This window comes from Chaetura pelagica, unplaced genomic scaffold (assembly GCF_000747805.2).
Source record: "Chaetura pelagica isolate M959 unplaced genomic scaffold, ChaPel_1.0 scaffold24, whole genome shotgun sequence".
Lineage (NCBI taxonomy): Eukaryota > Metazoa > Chordata > Aves > Apodiformes > Apodidae > Chaetura > Chaetura pelagica.
The window spans coordinates 4,513,141-4,522,615 of NW_009953077.1; the positions used below are offsets into that span (position 1 = coordinate 4,513,141).

At 37.0% G+C, this 9,475-nt stretch overlaps 1 protein-coding gene across 1 annotated transcript in view; it reads right to left on the bottom strand.

Annotated features, from left to right (window-relative positions):
• DOCK3 (dedicator of cytokinesis 3) overlaps positions 1 to 9,475 on the bottom strand; it is a 169,673-nt gene that overhangs the window by 117,405 nt on the left and 42,793 nt on the right. The window lies entirely within an intron of this gene.

Here is a 9,475-nt window from a genome sequence, read left to right on the forward strand (position 1 = left end):
TGTGAGAAAAGAAAGAAAGAGAGAAACAGATTAATAAGTTACCAAATTTTCATGTTATTACCCTAGAGTAACATTAATACAGTTTGTATAAGCTTTAAAATGTTTATATCAAAAAGTAGTGTTAACTGACACTATTTAAAGAGTAATTTTTTATTTCACAAGTTAAGGCTCAGTCTGCCAAGGGGTCCATTTTCTGATGGAACCTAATGCTATAATAAGAGGATTCATTATGTGCAGCAGTGATCACTTATGCCAGTTACAGAATAATTTCAAAGTTTTAAAGTAGCAGAGATGTGGAAAAATTAGTTTTCTGTCAGCAGGTACAATTCAAAGAGAGTTAACAATGATTCACCACAATGGAAAACCACTTTTAATGGTTTTAATATTCCAATTACTAAAAATTGTTTTTTATATTACCACAGAAGTTACCATTACCAGTAAAAAAAACACACACTACCACCACTGGGTAGTGGTGGGGGAAATCTAAACACCACCATAACCCTTTCCAAAAGAACCCCCCTGAAACATAGACAGAAGTGGAAATACCTTTTTCTCCTGAAGTAAATAAATACACAAGAATCCACAAAAAGGATCATCTGGTTCTAACAACCAAGGCCACCTATAAGCACTCATAAGATAGGGAAGTGTGCCAAAATTACTCCAAAATCTGCTAGATGAGTATTGTGTGTCAAGTTGGCTTTTATCTACACAGCCATGTCTTATACTGCAGAAAACAGCCAATGTGAAGCAAGAATAAAGAAAATAATAATTAAAAAAATCTGTTGCAGTTGGATCTAGTGACTACTAAATTCCCTTTGGAATAGAAATAGGGAGGAGGTGCACATATTTTAATGACTCTCTTCTGGTTTCTCTCTTTCAAGAAAAAAAACAAACCTTAAACACTAAGCTAAGCTAATCAGGTTTCCTACCTCCATGCAAAGAAAACAGTTTTAAGTGAAGCAGATGATCCTGGATACCACATTTCCAGAAAAACTAATTTTAATCATTAGAGCCATTCCAACAATTACAGTCAGAGTAGCACCATAAACAAACCTGAAACTTTATCATTTTTGTAGCTAAATAAAGAAATGGCACATCAAGCCAGCAGGTAAGTTGTCACAAACTACCAAGCAATAAGCATGTTATCAGTCCATCCAGAATATCCACTATGCATATTTGCAGATTTGTCAAATGTTTTTCATCTGGAATATAAAAGTATTTACACATTTTTTTAATGGTGTGTCAAGGACAAAGAATCTGTATAGCCTCAACAAATTGAGGACTCTCTTCTTAAAAAAACAAGTATGTCCTTTAGCACATCTTGTTGCTTTACTCTCCCTAGATACAAAATAATTTGATGCGTTTCATCTGTTACTACTAACAAGCAATACTTATCACTGCTTGAATAATCTTCATATGTACAGCCACGCATAAAAAAGCAGAATTCTGGCAATCTTTTTTCATTATTATTTTTTAATTTAATGACTCCATATTAATTCTATGGAGATCAAAAGTGAAAAGATGGTTTTGGTGTCGAGGTGTTGACCTTTACTGGCTGCCAGACCCCCACCCATCTGTGCTCTCACTCCCCTCTCTTCAACAGGCCAGAATGGGGAGGGAATAAAATTGAAATATTTGTAGGTTGCAATAAAAGCAAGGAGGTCACTCCAATTACCACCCCAGCAAAACAGTCTTGACTTTTGGAATAAACTCAATTAATTTATCCCATTAAAATAGAGCTGGGTGCTGAAAAACAGAAGACAAAACTCCCTAAAACCTTTTGTCCCACCCACCCTGTTGCGAGGCTCAAATCCCCTCCTTCATTCCCAACACCTCCACCCTCCCTCGGGGCAGAGGGAGGTGTCATCAGACAGCAGCTCCTCTCTGCTCCGCCCTCCTCCTCACACCTCTGCCCTGCTCCCCCGTCACCGCCTCATCTCAACGCTGCTCTCTCTGAGGCCCCCAGCCTCCTTCGGGCTGAGCTGGGTCCTGCCGCGGGCCCCTTGTGGAACCGGGCCGAACCGGCCTCCCACCCATCAGAGACCCCTGGTCCCGCCACGGCCTGAGCCCCGCGCACTTCCAACAGGCCCCCAGGGAACAGAAACCACTCTCAAACCGCTTCGTGCCCCAGGGCAGCAACGCACACACCCTGTTTCATGCCCATGGTGACTTGGAAATACTAAGGCTGCCTTTGTCATTCTTCTCTAAATAAACACCCCGTAATATAAAAATATATAAAAGACTGGTATATTATGGAAGATGACCTATTTATAGTAATTTTGTTACCATGACTTCATTTAACACTTCTGGAAATAAGTCAGGTTTTTCTCTCTCTCAAAAGCACTCCCTTAAGACCCTTCCTATAGCCTTAGGCTATAATGGGGGACAAGGACACAATTACTCTCCTTATAAAAACAAGTGAGTAGCTTTTCCCAGGTTCCTTGTTATGGATTTTGGTGTCTCAATTAGATATTAAAGTCTGCAAGCATCATCAGCACAAGAGGAAATATTAGAGTTGGAAACAACACAAAACTCATCCTTTACTTTCAGTTTTGTCTGCTTTTTTCTAATTAAGCAAATTATTTTATAGTAAAACTTGTTCAAATTTACAGATTTGTGCAATGGTTACAGTTCCATCTTACCCAAAAGCTCTAATACTACTACCAATCAAACCTTAAACACTACCTATCAAATTAGACAGCTCTCATCAAGCGCCTGTTGATGAGTAAAGGTCAGGCTGTACAGGTCAATACAAGGATGTCTCAGGAATAGGGAAAGGACCTTAAACAAAACTGATGTGGGATATGTGGACAAGCCTGGCACAAACAAAAAAGCAAAGGAATTTGAGAACACAATTAATACTTGCACATATTGTTGTGTTCTACATGTGTGCCTAGACATCTAGTCCTGTTTTATTACAGAACTACAATGGACTTTAATAAACAGTTTAAAAATACAGAAAACAAACAAGGAAAGTAATATCAAGGAAGAAAAGAACTAAAAAAATTACAACTTCTCCCCATGAAAACTACAAAGTACATTAACAAAAGGTTGTGTTGCCATCCTGGACTGTTCTCAAAAAGTCTGGTGTTGAGCTGATGTCTCTTCAACAGCACATGACTGAACATCCAATGAACAACATTAAACTTTCAAACACGTAACAGATTGAGAAAGGAGGGCACCTCAGTTTTGCTTTATTTCCATTCTTCTATCCTGAAGTTCTCTATTTATTAGTAAGAATGCATTAACATGAACACCATTTATTCTCTCCTATGAATATTCACATTTTTTAGCTTCAAACAGAAATTATTTACTCTAACATAAATCTGTTTTAAATGGATTCTATTTTATTCACAGAGGGAATTTCAATTTGCATTGTGTATTAAAGCAGAGCAGAGTCAGTGACAGAAAAAGACCATCTCACATTGTTACTAGTAAATTCTTCAGACTCCTTTGGCAATTAAAATGTCTAAAATAGTTTAAAATATTGACACATGACAACAGGAAAACTTCAGTGGTAAGAAGAATGATGGAACATCAATAAAGAAAGCAAAAGCAGAGAAGAACAACAAAATGAAGCCATTACAGGATAGGCAGAGATGTTGTTACAAGCTTTTCCTTTATCTTAGATTAAATGAAATATCTGAATCACCATATACCACATTTAATTAGTACAGTAGCTTTTTTTCTGGATGTACTATGTCTGTATGCTTCTTCCAAATAGTTAAATCGTTGATCTAAGAGTTAAAGGTAGGTTGAATTTACACCAGTAACTTCATTAAAAGGATCCTTGACACTCTGGGCAACAATCCAAGCAGAAACAAGAATTCTGAAACCTGTGATATAAAGTTTTAAACTATACAGAAACTGATTTATGGACATTCTTATACTAGCAGTATATATGCAAACTCTTTTCACCACTCATTATTTTTCTCTGAAATGTACCAGAAATTTTATTTGTGCAGAACTTGTGCTAACCTCCTCCTCTACTTAAGAGCATTTAATGTGCTTTACCAGAAGCTTTGCACAGTGAAGCAACAACTGGATTACCTCTAAAATAATTTCAGAACTTCCTCAGATTGCACATTTCTACAGAAAAAGCTTTTTAAAAACGTGGTTACATTAAAACCTTTATGACAAACAGAAACCAACCATTCTTTGATCTGCTCCAAACCTTAAAAGGTGTATTTAAATCAAAGCTACCCAAAAACAAGTCCAAAAACCTGGTGTTTCATTGTATCTATTGCAAACCAAATTAATACCATACGGCTTTTCATAGCTATAAACATGCAGAGAGGATCCCAGGTAACATTACAGCAATAGCAACATTCATGGTAGTAAGACAGAGGAGGACAAGTCTTCATGTTATCAAAGCTCTTTGTTCTTGAAATGGGCTGTTTTCTTTGCTAAGATCTCTATTACTGCCTAGGAAGGACAGTGGATAATATTTAAAGCTGGTGTCACAATTTTCTGTATTTAAGAAATCAACCTATCTCCAATTGAGAGCTCTCCATATAATATTATGAAGAAAAAAATATTTATTAAAGGTTAGTACCATTCTGCTGTCCTTCTTCAAGGAGGTTTTTTTCCTATTTATTCCTGTAATCTCCTATATATATTCCTATAATCTCATGTGGCCCCAAATATCTCTCTGAATAAGATGAGCACATCTAAAACAGAAATATGAAAGAGAAAGATCTGCAAAACAACTAGAGAAAAAAAATATGTATAGCAGATTCGTGGAGCTGGTAATTCTTGTTAGCTTCTGGGAAGTGTTTAAAGACTTCTGTGTTGAGTATTCACAGGTTACATTTGCAAGACCCTCTCTGAACTTGAAAAGCATAATTCTCCTTTTTCACATGAAGAATAAATTATCACAATTGCAGGACCGTAGAGTTTGGGGACTGGAGAACTGGAAATAGCATGAGAATTGTGATAACATGTCCAAATTGGACAACACTGAAAGTACCTGTGGAAGCACATTGCTAGTCATGTTAAATACAATTCCCTCTACAAAAGACAGAACCATCACAAGTGCTGAAGTGCTGCTTTTATCTAAGACTATTACCCTCTCACTGCACCACCTACATGGACCTCTGGTTCTTCCATAGCCAGCAGAAGCAACTACAGAATGACTGAGACTAGCAGGGACCTCAGGTAGTTATCTGGTCAAACCTCCCTGCTTTAAGCAGGGCCACCCAGAACAGGTTGCTCAGGACCACACGCAGAGAGCTTCTGAATACCTCCAAAAATGAAGTCTCCATGACCTCTCCAGCTCCTTGCTAATCCATGCAAGCCTCCTTTGCTTGACTTGCTGCTAGCCGGGATGGACTGTCTTTGTTTGATCTCAGACAAGGTGATTCTTGAGGGATCTGAGAAGCTCAGCTGTTTCTTCTTTCCAGGGTCATCCTATGGGATTATTTCAAGCAGAACTCTGAAGAGGTCAGAGTCTGCTCTCAAAGTTCTGAGTTGTGATCCTGCTTCTTGCCCTGCACTCTCCTCTCAGGATCCTGAGCTCTACCATCTCAAGGTTATCACAGCCTTTGACAGTCACATCCCCAACCTGCCCTTTCGTGCTTGTAAATGAGGTCTCAGCAGTAAATGAGCTTTAAGTGGAAGTAAAATTGGTACTCAAGTGTTCCCTGCTCATATCATCAGCTTTCATTTCCTGTGTAGAGTAATGTCCCCTGTTTGCACAAAACCCCACAGATACAATGGTACTTTTAATCCCAAAATAAATCTGCTGAATTGCATGGTCTTCCAGAGGGGGAACCAACTACCTTGATCTACAGCAAGTGCAATTCTTTTTCTCCCCAGAAGTTCTGGAATCACAAAGCCTGAACTATGGGTAAATCTGGTTGAAAGAGGAAGACACTCAACCTCCTGTTGCCCTCTCTGTTACAGTCATTCGAAATGCCTCCTGCTGGAACCACTGTCTTTGCCAGCAGAAGCCATTGATCCTCTGAGACATTAGAAAAGAGGAAGTTATTCAGGCTCCATCTGAGAAAGATTTATCTGCAGAATTTGAGAAAGACTCTGCATTCAAGACTAACTGGCAGTATTTACCTGTCAGAGAGGTAATAAATGAAAACATTTTGCTCTGAAAGAAACTGAAGAAGTATTGAATAAGTGTGGAAGCCTCTATATATTTCATACTTTTAGTATGTGCCTTTTACCATGATTTAAATGCTAAAGAACTTAGAACATTCAGTAGAAATTTCTTATCCATGACTAAATGGCTATATTCTTCTGCAAATGTAATAAAAATCCTCCCATAAATCATTACTTCAAAGTAATTTTCTGCATGACAGAGAAATTACATTAACCTTTCACATCAGTTTTAAAGCAGAGTTAAATGCTTTTGTTTCCACTTTGAAGAAACATGATCATATCTTTATTAGAAGTTATAGCAATAAATAACATTCACACTAATTAACAATAGTCAAAGTGTCTAAATTAGAACTTACACAATAAATATCAAGAAATTCAAACTGATTACAAGATGTACCAAGTGCTGTTAGATGAATATTTTCCTTAGCAGTGCCTTACACTGGTGTGCTAAACACCGAACTCAAAAAATACTTTCTCCCCAAAGCATTTTCACTGCATTAAAGTTAAACTGCTCTTTCAATGCTGTTTACATACTTCACAGGAAAATCCACATCCAGCATAATTCAAGAATATAACCTGATACTTTCATTATTTTTCCAGCTTCTCTAGTAGTGTCACACAGTACCCTAAATTAATATTCTCATTCACACATGTGGAGTGGCTCAGTAGTGCTACTACTTTAGACTTGACAGTAACAGAAAAAAAAATCAAAATAAATCACAGGGTCTGTAGAGCTGGATCAACATATGTCACCTGAAATGCCTCTAACTATTCTTTGTCTCTCTTAAGATGTTCCTGCAATACAAGTTCATTATGTTACAAAAGACTCTACCAAAAGACAGGTTTCAAAGTTGTATTATGGGAAAAAAAACACAAGCAAAACACACACTATTACTCCATTAACATACAGAACACAGATCATTATTTGCTGACCAGTTTGATTACTGCATTTTGTAATTAATGGTCCTGGGCACGATGCCACCATTTGTTCTGCAACATTTCCGTGGTTCCCTAAAGAAAATGGCTGTGTTCTAAACAGTTTTCCAATTACATATTTCTCAAGTAAATTTAAAAATTAAAGACATTTCAAAATTGCTCAACTGCAGAAATGTTTCAGGTATGCTTCACAGACAGGCTTCAGTAAATTTTATTCCTCCAAAAGACAACCTAGCAATTTAAATAGAGAATTGCTCCATTTTTCTACTATGTTACACAGATCTTTGGCACAACTCCAATCTATCCTGGAAGTCTTAACTTTGTGTATATAAAACAGTTAATTGGCAGAGTTCGGAAAGAAACACTTTTTTTTTTTTCTAAAATAAAGAAACTCAAATCATCTATGTTTCAGGTTCAGGATTTTTTTGAGAAAACTTGATCACCCAAATTAATATAATTTAAAAATAATCAGACTTTCAAATTTTATTTCTCTGTTCTGCATTATAATACAATCCTTTTTATTTAAACCCCTGATTTTAAATATAAAACTGCGAGAAAATGAAAATCAGAATTCCCTTATACATGAGTATTTTATCCTTACTAAAAGTAATGATTCCTTATGGTTCTTTCAGCTATTTCAGTATATGCAAACTGACACTGATGTATCAACATGATTAAGAATAATGCTCATTTGTATCTCAGATATATTATATGCCTCTCCCTACTATTACAAAAAAGGGAAATGAAGGCAGGAGCCACTGCTCTTAGGCATGCAAACCATCTATGATGCTCCTACTTTGGAGCAGACAGAAGGAAAAACAAAGGGGAGGTCATGGGATCCCCACACTTAAAACAACAGCTGTTACTGCTGACTAAATCACTATCCTTTCTTATGTGCTCAAGTTCAGATTTTACTGTTTAGGCATGATGAACAAAGTTTTTCCTAAAGAGGAAGATCCAAAGAATATCACTTGTGCCACTGCCTAGAACCATTTGGCTGGAGCCTTCACCTCAGTGCCAGATCAAGGACAACATGCCAGTAAAAGCAGAAGTTGTTATAGTTGGCAGCCCTGCTGATACCGAAGCAGGCAGGCAGTGCAGAGTATCTCTCTGGCTTAGGGAAGATTCTCCCAGACAGCTAATAACAAATGGAAATGCACTGTATGATCAATTCAGATACTCTGTGACAAGATGGTTTGGGTTTCAGAACAGCCAGAAATACTGTTAAGAGCCTGATCCATCAAAGTAAGACTTCCATAAACAAGTAATTTCTTCTGCCTTGACAGTAAATGCAGCACCACATATGGCCTCAGGAGGAATACTGGTAAAATAATAAATGATTCAAATGCAAGCTAAAGATAAGCTCCTTCACCCTCTGAAAGGCAGTGTGAAGCAGACTTGCTGTAAACTCTGGCACTGAGCTGACAGCCATCTCATAATACAGCAGGATTGAAAACTAAAATTCAGTAGTTAAAGAGCAAAATCAAAAACAAGTAGGATGTAAATTATAAATAAAGCCTGTTTTAACTTGTTCTGCAAAACATGCAAACTTTGAACTCATTTTTGTTTACCAAAAAATGAGAAGCAGAGTTGCAAATAAAAAGCTAAGAGAAAACTGGTACAAATCCCAGAACAAAAACATTAATTCCAACTTATTCAATTTAAAAATGTTTGTTACACGTGTGTGACAATAACACTGCAAATATTTGTAATGGACCTGTGACTGGCAGTTGTTAAAACTGCAGATTTTAAACCAAGACCCCAATAACATCAGAACAAACATGTTTTCCCACTTAGAGTATCTCCTTATTATAAAAAACAAATATCAAAGCATTCCTGTAAGCATAGAATATTGAGATTTTTTCTTTTTTGTCCATCTATTTTACATAAGGCCACCTTCTGAGATAGAAGGTATTTCCACTAGTGCTTAAAATATACTGGCATGCTCCACAGACAAAAGCCAAAAGGAAAGGAAGAAAAATATAATTAAACACACTAACACTCAGCTTCAGTAATGGTTAAAAACTCCAGTTAATAAACAGTCAAGCATTCTGTCAGCATTATTTCTTGAGTGAAACATTTGGCAATGCAGTACCCTCCAGGACACTGCTGATTCTCAACTGCCAAATCAGTACAGTCTCACAAGAAATAGAACTAGCTATTGACTCACCCTTACACCTTTACACCAGCATCTGAACAATTTCTGCTGATCTCCCACACAAAGATATCCAAAGTATTTGCTGTTCTCTACAGTGTTTGAAATGTAAGTAAGCCAAAGAAAGTACTGAATGACAAGCCTTTCCACAGTTTATACATAAATAGCTGAAAAGAGTATCCTCCAAGTAGATAAAAATCAACAAAAAACACAAAGAAACTGTTTAAAGGGGTGCAAGAATTAGTGTATCATCTCTGACATCACTAGGGAAAG